Raw genomic sequence first — 20996 nt, 5'->3', positions numbered from 1 at the left:
GACTTGGTCAAAGGATACGTTTCTCCTGGATGGATATACATCTTTTTGTCAGCCAGCTATAACTTCTCCAATGGGGAGAGCACGTGGTGGCCATTTACTTCTTGTATCCTTACATCTTCCATTATTGAATGTGTCTCTAATCCGGTCTTCTCCTTATTTTATGGTCGTCTTACTATCCATGAGAGGACGAAAAGGTATTTTGAGTTCAAATTTTTATAATAACATTCCCGTGGTCTCCTTATGGGAAGCCTGGAAGAGGTAGCAGATTTTATTGATTCATCCAAGGATCTGCAGGATGATGATCTAGTTGTTTTATGGGTTGGTGATTTCAATACTCCTTTGTGTTGTAAGGAACCCTCTGAATTGTGTGCCATCCCTATTGAGGGTAGAGAGCCACTGACCCATTTTACTCATTCTGCTGAAGGAGAAGATCTGAACTTTTCTCTATGCAAGTTTGATTTGGTACATGTTATGGACAAATTGGCTTCAGATGCCTCAAATATACCCACTTTTACAGGGAAACCGAAGGGGAGTATTATTGATTTTATTCTTATTAGTTCCCCAGACTATCATCTAATACATGATTTTAAGATTATGCCTCACTGTGCTAGTGATCATAGTCCCCTAAGCATTAAACTGGATATGAATATTAATCAGCTCTCTAAGAATAAAGGTTTGAGAAGTAGCACTGTTTATAATACAAATTTGGCTTACGTCTAAAATGGGACAAAATAAATCCAAAAATATTTAACCAGGACATTATAAGAACTAGGATTGATTCTATTAATATCTGTTTTTCCCAGCAGTTAGACCATGATCGTATAGTCCATGAATTTGAACTTTTAAGTACTGATATTTCGCAAGCTTTGGTGGTGGATGGGCCTCCTATGGGCCCGGTCGTGTACAGATGGTTTGATTCTGCATGTTCATCAGCCCATAAAAAACTCAAAGAAGCCTTTAAAGTAGTTCCCCCTTCTCGCCATTTAGTTATATTAGCCAGAGCCAAGTTAAAGGCTGCTCTGGAAAAAAGGAAATGAGAAATTAGGACCACAGCTTGGGAAGAACTATTGGCTGCTTCTGATTTGAAAGATACTTCAGAATTCTGGAAGGTGGTAAATCACCCATATTTTTCGGATAATAACACCAAGGCTGATGATTGCCTAATTGCAGAGGATGCATGGGTGACTCTTTTTAGGAAAGTATTTTGTCCAGACAATGATGATAATGAGAACTTGATCATGGAGGATAATATTACTGCACAGTCTATTTTAGGCTCCAATACAAATGCCCTAGATATCACTTTTGATCTTCATGAGGTCCTAGGAGCCATTAATCGGCTAAAGCAGGGAAAGGCTCCTGGCCCTGATGGGGTCCCTGTTGATCTCTTTAAATCTGAGCTTGATCTCTGGGGCCCTTTAGTTACAAATGTGTTGAGAAGTGCTGCCAATAGTAATATACCTACCTCATGGAAATTGGCTACTATCATTCCCATCTTTAAAAAAGGTACTAGACAAGATCCTTCCTGTTATAGACCAATATCTCTTATTTACTCAACGGCTAAGATTTTGGGAAGTGTGATCTTATCTCGCTTAGAAGACTGGGTGACTGAGGCCCATATTTTATCCCCAATTCAATTTGGTTTTAGACCCGGCCTAGGCACAGTTGAGCAAGTTTTAAACTTGCACCTGATACTTAGCAAATATGTAATTGCCAAAAAGGAGTCTATTCATATGGCATTTATTGACTTAACTAGTGCTTTTGATTTGGTCAATAGGGAGAAGCTATGACAAATTATGGGAGCTCTAGGTTGTGATATGACTCTATTGGAGCTTATTAAACGCCTACATACGGATTTAATGGTGTCAGTTCAGTTTGGCTCATCCGGTCAGAGAACCTCTCCTATTCTGTCAACAAGGGCGTAAGACAGGGATGTATTCTAGCGCCTTCCCTTTTCTTAATATATATAAATGGGCTTTATGATTTCATGGTAAAATAGAGTAAGGATATACCAAAGATGGGCCAGAGACTGCTTCCAGTTTTATTATATGCTGACGATGCCGTATTAGTTGCTCGTACTGCAAATGGTTTACAGGGTTTATTGGACCTCTTTTACAATTTTATGCTGGATCTTGATCTGAAAGTAAATTATTCCAAGACTTTTGTTATGGCATGTGGCCCACGAAACACTAAGTCCAAACAATTTACTAAGGGGGGGCATATCATTAACAAGGTAAATAATTTTTGTTATTTAGGTATGTATGTGAGTTCTTCTATGTCCTGGAGTACTCACCTCAATTTTAAGACCCAACAGATGGTAAGGAATATCAAAGCGATTTTCCATTTTACTCGTAAATTAGGCCACAGACCTCCCTCTCAGATTAAAACACTTTATAATTCCAAGTGTGTTTCAGCAGCCTTAGGTGGGGGAGGAGTCTGGGGCTATAACAAAGTACCCTCCCTCCAACGTGTTGAAAATACATTTTTGTGCAGGTTATTGATGGTACCTAAGTGTACAGCAAATATCATCAGTCATGAGGAAGTGGGTCAATGTTTTTTGGAGGACACGGTTTCTATTGCCCCTTTATTGCTCTGGATTAGATGCTGGATGAACCCAGCGGCAAGCCTTGTCCAGGATTGTATTTCTGATTGTTTACAGTTGGACAATTCAAATAGGATTCCCTGGCTTTCGTACTTGCGAAAATCTTTTGATCCTTATGTCCAGATTGCTACGGCTTCATACATGGAACCCTATTTGACCTGGTTTTCATGACCTAAAATATGCTCTCTTTTAACTCTTTTTAGAATGAATTTGATTCATTTTAAGGTGGCCTTTCCTAAACAGTGTATTTGGCAAAAATGATTTACCATCTTTCCCTTGTGATTCCAGATCTAAGCAAAGTACTTTTCATTTTTTTCTTTTTTGCTCTCTATATGCTACTCCTAGAAATGCTTTCATTTTACCCATTTTACGCCAACAAAGACCCATTCATTACAAGGAAGCTCTACTATACTTTCAGAAACTGTCAGACATTCAAACCTAACATTTATTAAATTTTATTAGAGCTTCTATAGATATTAGGAAACTGAATATTTCGATCTAATTTGTATATGCCCGTGACAGTTTTCGTATAACATTTTAAGGTAGTTGATATTAGTCTATGTTCTGAGAATTTTTTTTTACATTTGCATACATCTTAGTGATTTTAAACTGTGTAGTATACCTATCAGCTACCCGTAAAGGGGTACTTGGCTTAGTTGATTATGTGCTGTTTAGGTAAATTTATTTTATGGCATTTAACTGTGTTTTAAATCATTTTATAGATTTGTAATACGTGTTTTTTGTTTGTACTTTTATGGCATTTGCCGAATAAAGTTTCTTTGACTGACTGACTGAGCTCTCCCGGTGCGCTCACACAAACACGCACCCCCTCCCCATCCACTTACACAAACACTCAACCCCATCCACTTACACAAACATGCACCGCCTCTCCCCGTCCACTTACATACACATGCACACGCATACATGCACTCACCCCTTCCATCCACTCAATCGCACCCACGCAATCAATCGCTCACACCCGCGCACACACTCACGCACTCAACCCCATCCAAAAACACTCACTCAACCCCCCATCCACACACAATCACTCACACATGTAGACATGCACCCACAAACACTCCACCTGCCCCCTCCCCCGCATCCATGACATTCACACACACACACACACACTCACACACATCCTTCCCTGTCGGACGATCCTCTTATCTCATCCATCAGGGAAGTCATCCTGGGGGGAACAGGTCCTGACACTTCTACTGCCAACAGCGTCTTGATATCTGGACACCGCCACACCATATTACGGGTTGTAATACGGTATGCAGACTCTTTTTGGTGTGGGAGTACAGGTGGCGGTACAGCCTCTGCACCACCGACCGCCACCACGACTGGTCTCAGAATTCCACCTAATTTCAGGTGGAATTCAGGGATCAGTCGTATTAGGGCGGTCTTAAGACCGCCAGCACTGGTGGTATTTCTGCGCTCACAGATTCAGTGGCCTTTGGAAAAGACCACCAAAGTTGTGATGAGGGCCTATACGGCATAACCGGGACAAGACACTTCTGTGATTGATGCATATTTTTTCCTTTATTAATTAAGTGTCTCACCAATCCTTTCATATAAACTGTAAATAAGAAGGGTTCCATGACATATCCCTGTTGGATGGGTTGTGTCAAGCTTTATTTTCAATGTGTATTCACCATTGTAACCAAAGCGGTCCCTGGCGGAATATGTCCTAAAGAAATTGGTGAACAAAGGTATGAATGGTCCTTTAATCTACATAGTTTTCATTATTGACCACAGCTTGGAGCAGTTCACAATGTCAAATGCACAAGTGTCAGGGACTATGAAACTAAATAGAAAGCACTGACCTTTTTTTGTCGTGCCAAATGGGAACGATGATCTGAGGATAAATCCATCAAAGCCCAATCGTGATAACCCTGGTGAGTGTTCAAACAACCCACCAAGGGGAAGCACTGAGGGCAAGGGGGGTTAGAAAACAATGGACGTAGGAGAAGAAAAACTGCTCGAGTGCCTGCTCCAATCTACCTGCCCCCCCCTCGGAATGTCTGTTCTTAGGAACCAGCATGTCATGCCCCTGTGTATGGACTGGTGCTCTGGAGTTGCCAGATTCCTGGAAAAGAGAGTACTTGTTTAATCTAGTCAACTCCTGGCTGTGTTTATACTAAGAATCTTCAGATTTGTGTCTTAATAGGGCGGAGTGCTGCAGATGAGCCAACTCGATTGGTGGGATATGAATAGCTTGTGGGTTGGAACCTCTTACATCAGAGCTGAAAGCAATGGTTCTTATTCATACCTCATTCACACTATGGGCAATCTTATTCACACTACTCATTTTTACATGGATTCAGCTGCCCACCACAGTCATACTGATACCTCTCGGTATTGTGTGGCTTGAGCTTTCTTTTACTCTTGTGCTTTGGGATGACCAAATCTTCTATAAGTCTTGTTGCCGGTATTCAATGGCCCCAAAGCTTGTTGTAATTTAACGTTCAGGGGAAATGTTCCTCCAAGTTCTAGAATTAAAACTTGCAGTCTGTTATATGTGCCAATTGTTAAGGCCTGCAGTCTCTTATCAGTGCCTTTCAATTCTGCCTTTCAATAGTCTTTGATTGCAAAAACAATTTGCGTGCGCCGTTGCTCAGTTTTGTACTTAGCTCTCTTTGTCTTTTCTGCTTTTAGAGTCATCGCATCAGAACCCGTGGTTACCATTACTGGAACTAGAGTAGTAATTTGTGGGCTGTGCAGGGCCTGGATTCACCAGTACAGGTAAGTCAGAAGGCTCAGAATGTCTTGCTGCTGCAGGAGCTGGATTGACAAAAAGGACTTGGTCCAGCGTGTGACTATTTATAGCCATGCATCTAAAGATGGCTGCCGAGACTTCCAAGTCTCACTCGACCTTGGAACCACGTACCTGGTGGCTCCTACTTAGGGGCACGGAGGTGGGAAGGAAATGTAAGTGGGTGTGCCTGCAATGTGAGTGGGTCATGTGTATGGTGTGATTTTGTGAGCCTGTCTTGTGTATGCAGTTGGGCATGTTTGTACTTGGAGCGTGCATGAAGTATGTGTGATGGTTTTCCTGCCTGGCCCCCACCGCCCTGGTCCATAGCAGGCCATAGATGACAGATTAGGCTATGGGGGCCATGTGTGTCCTGACAGCAAGTTAATTCCCTAATGTCATGTGAATTGTCCTCAGCTTGGATTTAACATATTTTATAGTGATCAAGTTCAGATTTAGACACTGTTCAATCATCCTCTGGCTCGGACAAAAGCCATATTGAATTTCATAGAAAATAAACTTTCCTCCACCCAGTACTTCATTCTTTATTATAAAACTATGACTAAAATATTTACAGTTGAATCACTCAGTGATATAGGACAATAACAGGTGGGTTTATTCCTGTCCCCCTTTTTGAAAATCGGTACTATAATGGTTACAGACTATGATTGTGGGATGATATTAATTGTTGTAGGTGTGTTTGTTATAAATGTATCTTAGAAATGATATTATCCATAAAATACATCACCTGGCACACCATCAGGGCCTGGGGCTTTGTCAGGTGAGCTATCCCTAACTGCCGTACTCACTTCCTTCACCTTCATTGCGCACCTAAGCTCTTGACCCCCTTCTTAGTAAAGTAAGGAACATGGGTACGTAGATCAGGTGCTAAGCGAGCAAGATTAGAAACATTTTCAAAACTGTCAACCCAATTGACAGCAGGAATTAGGTTACCCACCTTTGGAAAGTCAGTATTATCAAAACAGGGAGTTTACCACCCTCAGAAAGCAGCACTCCATTTACTTCTTGTTAGACCTGACAGCCTTAGGGTAGACTTCCCCTAACTTTATGCCAGCCTTCCTCTATTTTCTGACATTGCTTTTGCTGACTTTAGGACTCCATGCACTTTACCACTGCTAACCAGTGCTAAACTGCATATGCTCTCTCCAATAAACATAGTAACATTGGTTCATCCCCAATTGGCATATTTGATTTACTACAAGTGCCCAGGCCCTGTAAATTAAATGCTACTAGTGTGCCTGCAAGACTGATTGTGCCACTCACCTAAGTAGCCCCCTAACCATGTCTCAGGCCTGCCAGTGCAGGGCCTGTGTGTGCAATTTTTAAAACTGCCATGTGGACCTGGCAAGCTAACCCTCTTGCCAGGCCCAGAGCTTCCTTTTTAATTCATATCTCACCCCTAAGGTTGGCCCTAGGCAGCTCTAAGGTGAAGGAACAGTGTATTTAAAATGTTGGACATGCACTTTCAGGTTATCCTTGCAGTGAAAAAATACCCTATTTTTTCACTAATGCAAAGCCTATCTGTCCCATAGGTTAACATTAGGATTACCTTATTATTATATTTTGTGTTGTTGTGTCTTTGGACTCACAATTTGAAATCACAACTTATGGTAAAGTTGGATTTTAAGTCTTAAATGCCACTTTTAGAAAGTTGCTATATTCACACTTTAATTATTCTGTTCCTTCTGCCTGTCCCTGAATACACATCTGGGTGGGAGACAGCTGGGTTCTTGTGCATTCCCTCTAGACAGCAACACACAAAGGGAGCCTAGGTGTGCCTGATGGGCCATTTACATCCTGATGGGCCATTACCTTCCTGATTGGTCATCTTGGGCAGGATCAGCGGGAGAAGCTGATACTTACACCTGAATGAGCTGTGTCTGACCCCACACAAAGGGCTGTGTATTCCCTTGTAGTGAGTCTAGAGCCAAGCCAGGAAGGATGGGGACTTTGTGCACTTTAAAGGCCTCTCTTTCAAGTCTGCCCACTTCAAAGGCACAACTGAGTATACGTACTGGACCTCAGACACCATCACCTCAGTACACTTCTGGACCTGAGGGCATTCTGCCTGGGAGAAGGGCTGCTGTGCTGCTGAAGGGACTGTCACTCTGCTGGACTCTTCTGGACTTTGCTGGACTCCTGATCTGCTTCACCTACCCTGCTGCTTTTCTTGTCTGGGAGTGAGAAGGACTGTACATGCATCTCCACATCCCCAGAATCAAAGTGACTCCAAGGGCTTGCTGGCTTTCCTCCTATTCTGAAGTCTCAGGGGCATCAAAGACTTCACTTCATCCTGCCCCAGCATCTGGGCTTTGCTTGCTGCAGGACTGGTCCTACCAAGTGGTGCCAATCCAGTCCTGGACCATTGGTAGTGGGTAGAAAGTTCTGCAACTGTGAAATCTTTGCATCACCGTTGTTGTGCGGGTCGGAACTGTTGCATCTCCCTTCAATACTGACACATCACCACTGCCACTGAGGACAAAGACATTGCATTGTCGGCTGCATGGTCCAGCGTATCACCTTCTTTGCAAAGGGGTTCAACGATGCAATGCTGTTCGAGGACATCGCATGATGGCTGCAAGTCTCGACAACTGTGCATCTCCAACTGTGCAGATCGGAACTGGTGCATTGCCTACATCCGAAAGAATCAATGCCAATGTGTTGCCCCCTTTACTCCTCGCATCAAGTCTTCGACATCGATGCAACCCTCTATCCAAGGAACTTATAAGAAATAGGGTTTCTGGTGGGCTAGTGCATGCATCTCAGCCAGGCAGAATCCTCCACCACTCTAATCAGGGCAAGTAAGCTTATCACCAAAAGATAAGCTGTGCTCACCCCCTAGTAGCTTGGCACAGAACTTATTAGACATTGCAGTTTGCTATACGGACATGGATCCAAAAACACTCCCCACCAGAATGTATGTGCAGCTCACCTGCACTCATACTAGGAATGATTTGGTAATAAGGGATCCCTTTGCAATGATTGCCATCCCATAGGGTGCAGAAACACCTGTGCCCCTACTAAACGATATATAGAATTTTTGCTCAGGTCCTCAAATGAAATGATTGGTTTGTACTGAGCACCATTGCACTACTCTTGAGGTCCTTGCCAGAGGTTTCCCCTCTTACGGTATCACTCAAGCATTCCCCCACAGTCGGTTCCTACAGGAGGCAAGGGGGAAGCATAATGCTAGTTCCCAATGGGGGAGACCACATTCGGTCCCTCCCACGTGCAGTAGACAAAGGCAGCTACCCTCCAACCCACAGTGCAGCTACTGACCTAAGTGCAGCCTTTCACTGAAGTGCCAGTTAGCGGTCACACATCCCCAGAGCCCGACTCACCCTTGGCACTCCTTGTCAGCTGGGTCGGGCAGCCACAGTCGGGTTGGCGACCTCATGTCCTGGGCCCATGGCGACTTCCTCTGTTTATGCTTGCATCTTTGAGGCTGGGATGAGCAGCCGTGTCTTGTGTATGTGGGTCACTTGTGGCTGCTTGACAACATGCTGGGGATGGCAGCTCTGAAAGGAGCTGCAATTACTTGTTTTCCCTCGGCTACAATCTCTCAGGCAGCATGGATCTGGAGGGGGGCAACGCTGATCTAGGTTCGAATCCCAGCACTCGGCCTCGCTTCTAGGGCAGTGTAGATCCCAACCAGTACACAGCTGCAGAAAGCAGTGCTTTACATGTGCAGATCTCTTGAAGGTGAACAATGATGCACTTGGTACGGATGCTAGTTTTATTTCTCATTGTCTCCTGCCCCCCTTCATTAAGAGGGTAACCTTGGGCCACAAGCTGCCCAGAGCGGCAAAGGTTGGCTCCTGTTGGAGAGAACAAAAGGGCTGCTTGCCACTATGTAGGACGCTCTCCACATGCTCAAGACAGGCCAAAATAGAGCGCTCCACATGAGAGAGCTAAGAGAAGTGATCCTCATGCCCAAGTGTCCCAAGGAGAAGCAAAAAGGGGAAGCGCACACCAGGCACTAGTTTCGAAGTGGCAAGGAGCCCTAGACAGCGCTCTCCATACACTGAGATCTCCAGCGAACACTTTGGTGGGTACAAGGGAGGATGCAGGCCAGCACAAGAGTCCTCCTTAGAGGGTGGCTATCTCTCCAGCAGCCTTGCAGGCAGGCAGGTCAGCAAATATCCAGCAAGGGGTTCAAATGGTGAGACCTTCTAATAGTCCAACATTGGCAGTTTGAATTGCCAAGTGAAGGTGGCAGTAAACTGTGCACACAGGCACTGCAGTGGCAGGCCTGAGACAAGTTTGAAAGCTACATCTGTGGGTGGTGCAATCAGCACTGCAGGGTTACTAGTAGCATTTAATTTACAGGCACTGGGTATATGGATTACCACTTCACAAAGGACTTATAGTAGCCTCCCTCATTCCATCTAACCTCCTTCCTAGCAACCTTCAAAAAGGATCTCAAGCTCCTGCTATTTGACAGACATCTTGGTTGATTCAACCCCGACCAGACTTATTTACTTTCTCCACTGCCTCCTGATCTGCCTTAAACTGTTCATGTTTCCTGCCCTATTGTAACTGTCTCTTGTGTTAGCTCCTGTATTCATACACTGATGTAAACGTCCAAGCTTAGCTACTATTAATGTAACCCTCTGTAACCCTGTATCGTCTGTTATAAAGCACTCTAATGCCTTCGGGCCATGTCCACGCTATATAAAATTGCAACCGACTTGAAAGAATTGTGCTTGGCATGAAACAAACGCTTTCAAATTTGCTTTCAAACTGGGCACATGTTAAAAATAATATGAACGTCTGTCTCAAGAAACTGTGGATTCACGCAGGGCAAAGCTGTTTCTTCTTTTATGTGATTGACCATTCTGAAGTGCATTCATTTAACTAGGAATTTCTCTAAATTAGTGAATGTATTGTAGGCAGCACAGCTCAGAAACAGAAAGAGGCCATCGCTCCTCACTATTTTCTAGCTGTGCAGCCTGAAGGGCTTTGACTAACCTGGACAAATTTGAGTATATTGTGTGTACTGTAGAAAGTGCACATGCAAATCAACAGACAGTGCCCTGCTAAGTCACAACTTCATAATATAGCCTCGGGATGCATCGGGGATGTTTATGGAGACCTACAAGGTAGAAGCTACTTAACAATGTTACTACCTCTGATACTTATGGATTTTTCACAGTGCTGTTACTAAACACAAACTTAAACTAATCTGAAAAGCTGTAAGCATTGCTGTGATTGTGTTCCTTACAAAATTATAATACGAATTCATCGCGCACGTCGCATGGTTTTGTCCACTATGAGGAGGAATGGAGATACTAGCTGAAACCTTTTTCGGCGTTATTAAGCGAAAACCTTAAAAACGGAAATAGATTTATGTATATGGTCCCATACAATCGTACAGAATGAAGAAATGAACTGTGGAACCAGATGAATGTGTGGCTAAAGAACTGTAACTTCTGTCACGGATTGAGTCATTGTACAACCACAAATGGTGCTGGATTAGACCAGTCTAGCACGAAGTATGTCGACATATGCAGAGAATGGCGCACAGATTGAACTTTTAAGAACTCGCGTGAAACAGAAGAAGAGCCCCAGGACATCTTGCACAACTGCTGTCTTAAGAATTCTGTGATTAACTGTATTTTGTTGTAATAGATTTTTGGCCAAAGTCCCCGACAGTACTTTTGTGGCTTATTAAAATAGATTTATGACTTGGGCCGGCTGATTAGGCGATTCTCTGCTAAATACTTTTTGTCTTAATATTTTCATGGCAAAAATTATCGTTATTTTGTATGTTTCAAGCAGGTTTAGTGAATGTTTGCAAATGAATAAATTAATTTAACTTGAACATGGACTTGCGAACACAAGATACATGGGAGCTCTCAAGTCTTTTATGCAGCTTCTGAATTTTCTGTCAAAACCGAGGCAAGCATTATGAATAACATCTTTGATTGCCTCTCCTTAGCAGCTCTTCAAAGCTTTGCATTCAGACAACTAAACCCCTAGATCTACAACGCTTCCTGTAGTCCATAAACTCCCCTTGATCGCCTCACTCTTCCTCCTTTCATCGCTGCTCCCTTGACAACTTAATACTTACATGTTCTATACTGTTTTGAAATATGCTAATGACTGTCTGACAATTGTTGGAGTTTGTTCGTTCTTGTTTCAATGGGCCGAGGGGAGTTTGCCTTTCTTACAAGTAAGCATTAATAAGGTTTCACTTTTTCAATGTATGGAAACCTCTTGCAGGCTAGTGTTATGTTGTAGATTAGTTTACTTGTGCGTTTTAGAAATCCATTTTATTCAGGTAGTATACTTTTAAAAGGCAGTTGTTAGATTTGTTGTAGTCGTTAGGTGGAGCACAAGTTAGAGGTGGTTCAAGGGCAGGTGTATAGGCCTTTTATCAGTTTTAGGGTCAAATGTGAAAAAAAGCTCGGAGTGGCCCGGCTGCAGTACGAGACCAGCGATTTATTGTTGTTACAGAAACAATAATGTCATTTCGTCGGTTCATGTGAGCTAGTTTTGAATGGTTTGGGAGCCATCTTTGAATAGATTATTATGGGTTGACTTAACTATGGATCTGTGTCCGCATAATGGCCTAGTAACAACTTTCCTTTTGTGATCAGCTGCTTTGTTTTAGAGAGAGTAATCGACTGTTTCCTAAACCACCTATGTCTATTTAGTGAAGGATACAATAATTGCATTTGAAAATAAGGACTGAGACGGTAGAATCTAAAGTTTTGAGGGAACCAATTCAACAAGAGATAATTTAGGATATTGGTTCAGAGGGAGATTCAAGCTTATGTGAAGAAGGCTTAATGATCTGCTCTAGGGAGGAAGAGAAGAATGGATCATGTCTACACATGGTATTGTATTAGTAAGCCAATGGAAAAAGGTAGATGCAAGCATATTGAGAGTGGAGTGCTAAATGCCTATAATTGAGAAGTGGACTTCTGTAACTCCATATTTGGTCCCAGACCTGGAAGCTATTTTGCCCAGGCTTCTCACATGGATGAAGCCAAAGAACAGTTTGGTTGTAGGCATTCTAATTCAGTATTGCTTGCAGAAAAGCACCGTGTTAGTGTTTATGTTCATTAGCCCTCAGTTGGGAGGATGGAGGAAGGGGGGGTTGGCACAGAAGGGTATTGCTGATGATGTGAAGATACTTTTATTTAGTATTGGAATGGTGAAAGGTATTGGGAAGTATATTTCCACCTTCACAGTTCTTTCTTCAATGTGGGTAAATCTGGAGTGTGAATGGAAAATAAACAACCAGAGATATTCATTGTGGGCATTCTGTGTACTAATGTTCCAGATATCCCTATTTGTCAAATTTGTTTGACAGGTCATCTCAATTTGAGGCATACAATAATCACTTTTCTAACTCTAATTTCTTGAAAAATACTGGCTGTATTTACATGAAACCAAACAAAGGAACTTTCTTGTGTGAACTTATTCTTTAATACCTAGTTTCAGTCTTTGACTTTGTGGTGTATGATGTTACCAGAACACCAAAACCCTTGATGGCTACTAGACCATATTACATGGAGACCCATAACGTTTATAATGTACATATATAGCCTCGGGGGACTTCAACCCAGTACTAGTAAGAGGGTAAATTTTCCTCAGAAATATCAACTAATAAGAGAGACTACCAAATTGACCCTACAACATACACACTCACTAGAAAGAGGGGCAGAAAAACACAAAGAGGGCACAACACAATCATTGCCACAGAGAGCAGCAAGAAACAGGGAGAAAGGGGGTTATCACAGATGAATTTGAATAACCTCACAGTTGTTAAACTCACACAGAGAACTTTGGCCGAATCAGAAATAGAGGTTTTACAACTAGGATTGACTTTTTGCATCACTTCTCATATGGACTATACCAAAACCCGAATTGACATTTACAGATTCGTGAGAAAATTGGAATTTAAATAGATACATCTGCTGCACCTGAGTAGGATGACAGCAAGTGAAGAGAGTGGTTCCCAACCAATAGATATTCTCACATGGGATGATTTGGAAACACTGCAAGTGTTGCATGGCTACAAGGCATTACATTGGAGACAACACAATCATCCAAGGATGGTGGTATTGATATCACCAGTTTGGCATTACTGAGGTTAGTTGGGCTAGCAAATTGAAGCTTAGATCATGTTTTATCCTGCAAACCGTGTATGATGCGGTCAACTGTTTTCATGAGGCAGTCATATATGATTTGGATAAGTTCCAAACGTGGATGACCCCCCAATATCCTCAATATAATCTTTCAAGGGAACAGAGGTGAGCATTAAATAACTTGAAGAAGGATACCACAATAATCATGACACCATCTGACAAAGGTGGGAACATTGTTAAACAAATGAAGGAACAATATGCCAAGGAGGCATTGCACCAATTGAGGGACAGCATGTGCTACATACCAATTATGAGGGACCAATATATGGGGAGGATCCAAGAGTTTTACAATCGATTGTATAAATGGAGGGATCGGGTGTTTTGGACTTTGAAAAATAGCAATATATGAAGGTGGAACATCCTCGGATACTGAGATTTTATTATTTGCCAAAAATTCATAAAGAGGTTGACACCCCACCTGGCTGGCCCTTAGTGTCCGCCAAACACAGTCTGTTAGAACATGCTTTAATCTTTATTCTCTCCTTCTTGTCCCCGTTTGTGTGGAACTTAAGTTCATACATCAAGGATACTATGGTTTTCATGCGAGCTATGGTGGGTATCCAATGGAATGAGAATTTTGTATTGATTACCCCAGATATAACAAGTCTCTACACATGCATTTCCCATCAACAGGACCTAGAAGCAGTAGATTTTTCCTTAAAAAGTAGATCTTTGAAATATTATGAACAGGATGCGATAATTTTGGACTTGATTTCTTTTTGCCTGAACTACTATATTTTTCTATTCTCTGGGCAGTTATACCAGCAGGCCCAGGAGACAGTGATGGGCACATGCCTCACCCCCAGCTATGCAAATTTATTTGTGGGCTGGTTGGAGAAGCACGTGACCTGGGCCGAAGAGAATGTGCCCTGGACAGAATGTATTGTACTATGTGTGCCATACATTGATGATGTATTCATTGTGTGGAATGGTATCCAACAGCTGGCAAATGAGTATGGATGCAATTAATCAGAATAGTTTTAATTTGCATTTCACTACACATGTCAGCAAAACCTTAGTGCTCTTTTTGGACTTACAGGTGTTTGTCCAAGGAGGACAGTTGCATACTAAACTACATAGGAAACCTACATCAGGTAATTCTGTTTTGCATGAGAAGAGTCAGCAACCATGGTGCTTGGTTAAGAGGATACCTTATGGTGAAATGCTGCATTTAAAAGACAATTGTTCTCTACATTCTGATTTTGCAGAGGAATATCAGACTGCAGATAGGCAAGGTAGGAGGCTGATCATAGAACTGTAACTCGAGTTTGGTGATATATTGTTTGATATGCAAATGTGATCAAATGTAAGTGGGCAGCACAATACATGTGGAAAAAAAAGAGGATACTGGAACATAGTGAACACTGCGGCAACAGTAGCTTATTGAGGTATTTCTGTATAAACCAGGTGCCCATTGAGGAAAGAGGGGGAGACAGGGCGAAAAAACTGAGATGCTTAGAAACTCAATACATAATTGAGCTGCAGACAAAGGTCCCTAGAGGCCTTAATAGTGATGAAGAATTATGGACACACATTGGGTAACCAGGAAATCAGTGGAATTATGCATTCAGGGGAAGGCGGCAGCTGGGATTTGGTAAAAAAAATATATCACTGATATCTACCCATTCCGGGCTGTATTATAGGAGGATATCTTATATCTTCTCTCCACAGCAGTAAATACTGGATACCTGTATAATATAGAGATGATTAGGATGTATATGTAACGGTTGTCAGCACCTCATGAGACTGCAACTAATAACACATACCTTATGATGATTTTGATAGCACAAAAGGTTGGGTGGTCAAGTTTATGGGGCTCACTGGCATTTGACTAATGAATATGTTTGATTTGTTTTCGCATAAGCTTTATTGATTTCCTTCTATGCTTACAGTGCTGCAGATGCCCTCAGCCTAAAGAGATTCGATTCATAGACATAAATTAAGTGGTTTTAGTTACTTGATGTAATCAGGTAACAATGATTTAAGAGCAATAATTTAACTTTGTATTCATATAGGTTCAAAAATGGCCACTGCTTAGTGATGGGAATCAGTGTTCATCATTTATGTTTATTGCCTTGCATTGTTACATGATGAACTGTGGTGGAAAGAGTTAAAGGATGACAATTTATGGCCGGTATCTTGACATTGAGGAAGGCACATAGCCGAGGTGTATTTGTCAAGTTTTTTTGCTATAGTTGGGTGTGAATAAATTCAAATTAAGGACAATAGTCTGCATGAGTGTGCATTTTTGGAGTGAAGTTATAGTTTAATCTGGGTCTGTCCCCATGTAATGCTCCCCACTAGAAAGAGTAGTGGCAGCTTGAAGGAGTGAGTTTAAGATACATATATATATATTCTTTAACATTAAATAATATTAAATTACCTTATGTTAATCCAACCTTTGCCACTCATGGCCTTCAGCCATGTGTGGCCAACCCCCAAAGGCTTCCAACCCTGCACCACATACTGCCCTCTACCGTGCGTGGCAGGGGATTGCCAATGGTGTTTTTTAATGTGGAATTGCAGAGAAAACGCCCTTGCTTTGCCTTGAATAAGTTCAATGAGTTGGGAGGATTTATACTTTACAGAAGCGAAGCATCAGCTGGGATACCTGCTATTTTTATATTTGTAACTTCTTCCCATAAAATGTAATTTCTGTGAAATGACCATTGGCTAATTAGTAACTGTGCCCTCATTGAGTAAATGTATACTGCACTCCCCCAAGTGAATCTGCAACTGATCTGCAGATCCAGCCACAATTACGGAAAAAAAATATATATGATCACTCACAGACCAACTTGTATCCGTACACTACCATTCACTTACACGCCCATACCAGCATTTACTCACCCACTCACATACCCATACAAGCACTCAAACACCCCATGAAACACCCATAGAGCCACTCATAAACACACTCACACACCCATACAGTCACTTACATACCCGCTCGCAGACCCATACAGCCACTCACATGTCTACTCCCACACTCCCACACTCACTTACACATCTAGAGAAGCTTTTACAAACCACTAACACACCCCTCCAGTCTTTGACACACCCACTCACACACCCACACAGACACCGATAGAGACACTCAGAAACCATGCTCACACTCATAGAGTCACTTCCACACCCACTGACAGACCCACAAAATCACTCACACACCCTCTCACAGACCCATACAGCCACTGACACACCCACTCATACACCCTCAAAATCACTCAGACACCCACTGTTGGAATGTCATCTTTTTGCCCTGTTCACCACAATTATTGTTGCTGACTGGTGCTGATGGTACATGACTCTGACTGTGCCCTGGGATCTGTCAGCCAGACACAGGCCAGTGCTATGTTAACTCACATGTAGAAGAGTACACTAGGTATTAGGGTACCCTTCTAACTGGCCTGACAGACCCTGTAAATCCCTAGTTTATAATAGAGTAAGGGGATACAATCTGCTTATAAGTCCCTAGTGGGTAATAGGGCATGGAGATTAGATGTCTAGCAGAAATTCTGCACTTGCATGAGTGCACTGCTGTGTGCTTTCTGTCCTTTTAAATGCAGGCTTGCCTTGCAGCCTGTCTTTAAACGTTACATTTTTACCATTTTCATGACAGCCTCTAAAAGTCCCTAGCAGATAATAGGGCAAGCTGGTGCCAAATACCTATAAGACCCTGGTACGTAATAGGGCATGGAAGTAAAGGCCCAGCAGAATTGATGCCCTTTGCATGTGGGCACTGCTGGGGGGGTTTCTGTCATTTTTAAATGCAGTCTGGCTCTGCAGACTGCAATTAAATGGAAATGGTGTCCCAAGTCGAGTTTGGTGCTATGGGCAATTTTAAAGTGACAATTTACCTTATTTTCACAGATTAGGTATCCCCAGGGTCTCCCCTAGTTGACCCAGGGGTAGGCAGTCATGTAACTATAAGCAGGGTCCCTATAAAATATGTGTTATAAACCCTAATGAGGGAAAAAAGCTGCTCATTTCATTTGCCCCCTGTTGTAGATACTGGCCGCCATAGGCTAACATTGCAATTTTATATTTTATTGCAAACATAGGAGGGAAAAGCGTAGACAAGTCAGTCAAGAGCTTAACATATATGGTTTGATAAATTCGGGAATTTGCTATTGTTGAGTTTATCATAACTTGTACAGAAAATAAGTTCTAAGGCTTTTCTTTCAGTAGGACAAAATGCAGCCTTCTTAAGGTCCCCTTCGATTGGTCAGTGTTAACAGGATTAGCAGAGCTGCTTGATTAAGTGATAAGTGGTTACCAAGGGGAGAGGCTATTTGGAGAAGGGCTACACAGGAATGCCAAAGCAGGGGGAGAGGTAATAAAACATACAGCCTCAAAGGGGAGCAGGACAGGCAGGGAATGCCAGATCACCTACCCCCACCTTCTGGACACCACAGCCAGATACTAGGCTTAAGGAAGGAATTTGCAGATGTTAGGAAGGGGAGAGCTATGGAAACAAGCCACAATGTGGTTGGTTTAGTCTGCTCTGACTGCTCTGCTGAAATTTCATCCATCATTGATTTTAGAAGAATGGTGCTTTCCAAGACAGGAATATGCCACACTTTGGAGGAAGCAGCCATGCATCTGGGTGTCACCCTACATTCTATTGATCACAGGTGCCCCCCTTCCTGATGTCCAGGAGCTGGTAATAAATATGTGAGAGGTACATTTCCGCAGAATCTGGCACTACAGGCTAGGGATGGGACTTTGCTTCAAGAAGGACTCAAGAGTTGACTCCCTGCAGTTACAGGTTAATAGAGCTTCACCTACATTATCTCCAGCAAGAGTCCCCAGCCTGGAGAGCATCCAATGGACCTTTAAGGATCTGGTCAGGTGTAGTGTGGGAATTGAGGTCCAACTTTCCAAGGACAATCCAGGAGATTCCAGACCCTTGGATTTGTGTTTTAGACCCTTTGAACCTGCAAGGAGGACTTTAGGAGAAACTTCCTGAAGTTTGGAGAAGTTTGGAGAGTTTTGGTAGAGTTGGCACTTTGTGTTTCTAAGCAGTGGAGAATGTTTATTCTTTGAAAATGCATATCTCCGCTTTCCTACATTGGATTTTTGGTGTCTATTTACTCATAAAAATATAACCTGTTTTTATAAATTGGTGTTGGATTTGTATTGTGTGTTGTGTCTCACATATTTACTGTATTAGTGTTTTGAATGCTTTACACTCTTGTCTCCTAAGTTAGGCTTGCCTGCTCGGTTACAACTACCAAAGGTGGAGCAAGGGGCTAATTCACTGAGACTTTTCCTGAACCTCTATTTGGTTAGTAGTCTAGAGGTAGGTTCACAATTACCACTGCCATAACCCACTCTCCAACACCTACTCACAGATCTTCACTCCCACTCACACACCCATTCACATAGCCATACAGCCAGTCACCTATGCACTCACCCACTCACTGACCTATGCAGCCATTCTCACACCCACTCTCCAATCTATACAGCCACTTACAGACCCACACCATCACTTACACACTCACTCACACAGTTGTACAGCCACTCATACTCATACTCCCACTCACACACCCACACAGCCACTCACACAGCAGCTGTCACACCCATTCAAACCCTGAGACAGTCACTCACATACCCAGTTATGGGGGGACATACTCACTCACACAGTTATACAGCACTAACACCTCAAGTGACATATACACAACTATTTACACACCCAGTGAGTGACCTACACAATGACTGAGACAACCACTGACAAACCCACTCACACACTCACAAACCCATTCATGGACCTACACAGCCACTGACACACTCACACACCCATACACTCACACAACCACTAGCCACACACACAGACACTCATACATATACAGTCACTGATACACTGAGCTACAGACCCAGATGAGCAGTCAGACACCCACTGAGAGATTCACACAAGTACGTATGCCCCTAGTGAGAGACACATACACTCACACACCCATTTACACACAGATACAGCCATTCCCACACTGTCTCACATACCAGTGTAGTCAATTATACGCCTGTTGTAATAAATGTATTGTTCTTTTACATGATTGTGTTTGGTTGGGCATAGATCCACGGATCTGTTGTGAGACCAAAATATGTTGCTATTTTGTGTTGAATGTGAGCTTTTGGTTTGGATTCTGCGGATCTGAGTGAGACAATAAAAAGAGTTTAAAAAGAAAATATTGTTAAAGAAAATTAACAATAGGGTTGGCTCTTAAAAGAGCCTCTGTGTTTATGCTGTGTAGATGATTATTACACTGTGAACAAGATGCAGGCTTTCAAGTAGTTGATGAACACACTGTTGCCCTTCTCAGTGAAATGAACTCCATTGTTTCTATGTATTCCATCCATATCAAAGTGTACATTGTTGTAGTACACCGAGCCCATGTTCTGGTCTCTGAGGAATGCAGAAACAGTTTTATTGACATGTTTCCTGGATTTGCCTGTCTGTGGACAAAATATGTTTGACCACTTCACTTCTGCCTTTGGGACATGTTGAGGAACACCAAGGCAGTGTGTGGGAAAAGTCTCATTAATTTATGAAAGGTATTTTTCATTAGGATCTCCAGTTCTACCTCAGTAATTGTGCCTAGGTCACTGCCATCACAGTGCTATACTCATAAGGTGTGGATGTTGGCAATCCACAATGCTTTCAATCAAAACCAGTAATTGATGGCACTTTAACACTCTCTGGACAACCCAAGTAATGTCTATATTATGTTAACCCAAGTCCCTATCGATGCCTCACTTTCTAGCATGCTCTCTGGCGCAAAACACATAACTATGACCCACAATCAACACTCTGACCAATTTGGAAACAAGCAGGAGTAGCACATGGGAGAAGGTTGCAGCTGAATGTGTTTTGAAGATGAAAGGCAGTTAAACTAGAGGACATCACCCAAATTATAAAATAACATATTTAAATGAATGGTGTAGATTTGCAGGTAACTAAAATTAGGTTGTGATTTTGAGAACAAAATTAATTGCATATGTTTTTGGCCTTGAAAAAAACAGATATGCTTGAAATTGCAACCAGTCAACCACAGCCGCTATAGTTTAGTTTGAAGGGAGTATGCTGCTTAAAGACAGTAATGTGACCTTTTGACCTAGTGGTAGCTAGAAAGTGTTGCAAACATGGTCACAATGGGAGCAGAGCTAAAAGAGTATGGGGAGAAGGAAACAAAAAACACACTCTGAAAGTCAAAAGCAGAGTGATGTTGAACATTTCTCAAAGGGAGTGTTTGGCTTTTAATTAAGCACGTTTGACAAAGTGAAACATAACTCCAAAGCATTAATAGAAGATTATAAAATGGTTTTATAGCCTTCCGCGTGGATCCACAGATCTGCCATGAATTTACATGGGGGCCGTGCTGAGCATTGTGCTGGATCTGCCCAAAAACATTACCAAACTGTGCTTCTTTTTAGGAGTCTTAGAAATGGTTAAAAAATACTG

General features: G+C 42.3%; 1 long non-coding RNA gene across 1 annotated transcript in view; it reads left to right on the top strand.

Moving 5' to 3' along the window:
- LOC138297288 (uncharacterized) overlaps nucleotides 1–20996 on the top strand; it is a 417360-nt gene that overhangs the window by 260338 nt on the left and 136026 nt on the right. Inside the window, exon 2 of the long non-coding RNA XR_011203999.1 lies at nucleotides 5261–5347. This is a non-coding gene — a long non-coding RNA (uncharacterized lncRNA). The remainder of the gene's footprint in view (nucleotides 1–5260; nucleotides 5348–20996) is intronic.

Source organism: Pleurodeles waltl, chromosome 5 (genome assembly GCF_031143425.1).
Source record: "Pleurodeles waltl isolate 20211129_DDA chromosome 5, aPleWal1.hap1.20221129, whole genome shotgun sequence".
NCBI lineage: Eukaryota > Metazoa > Chordata > Amphibia > Caudata > Salamandridae > Pleurodeles > Pleurodeles waltl.
This window is presented reverse-complemented; position numbering and strand designations above follow the sequence as displayed.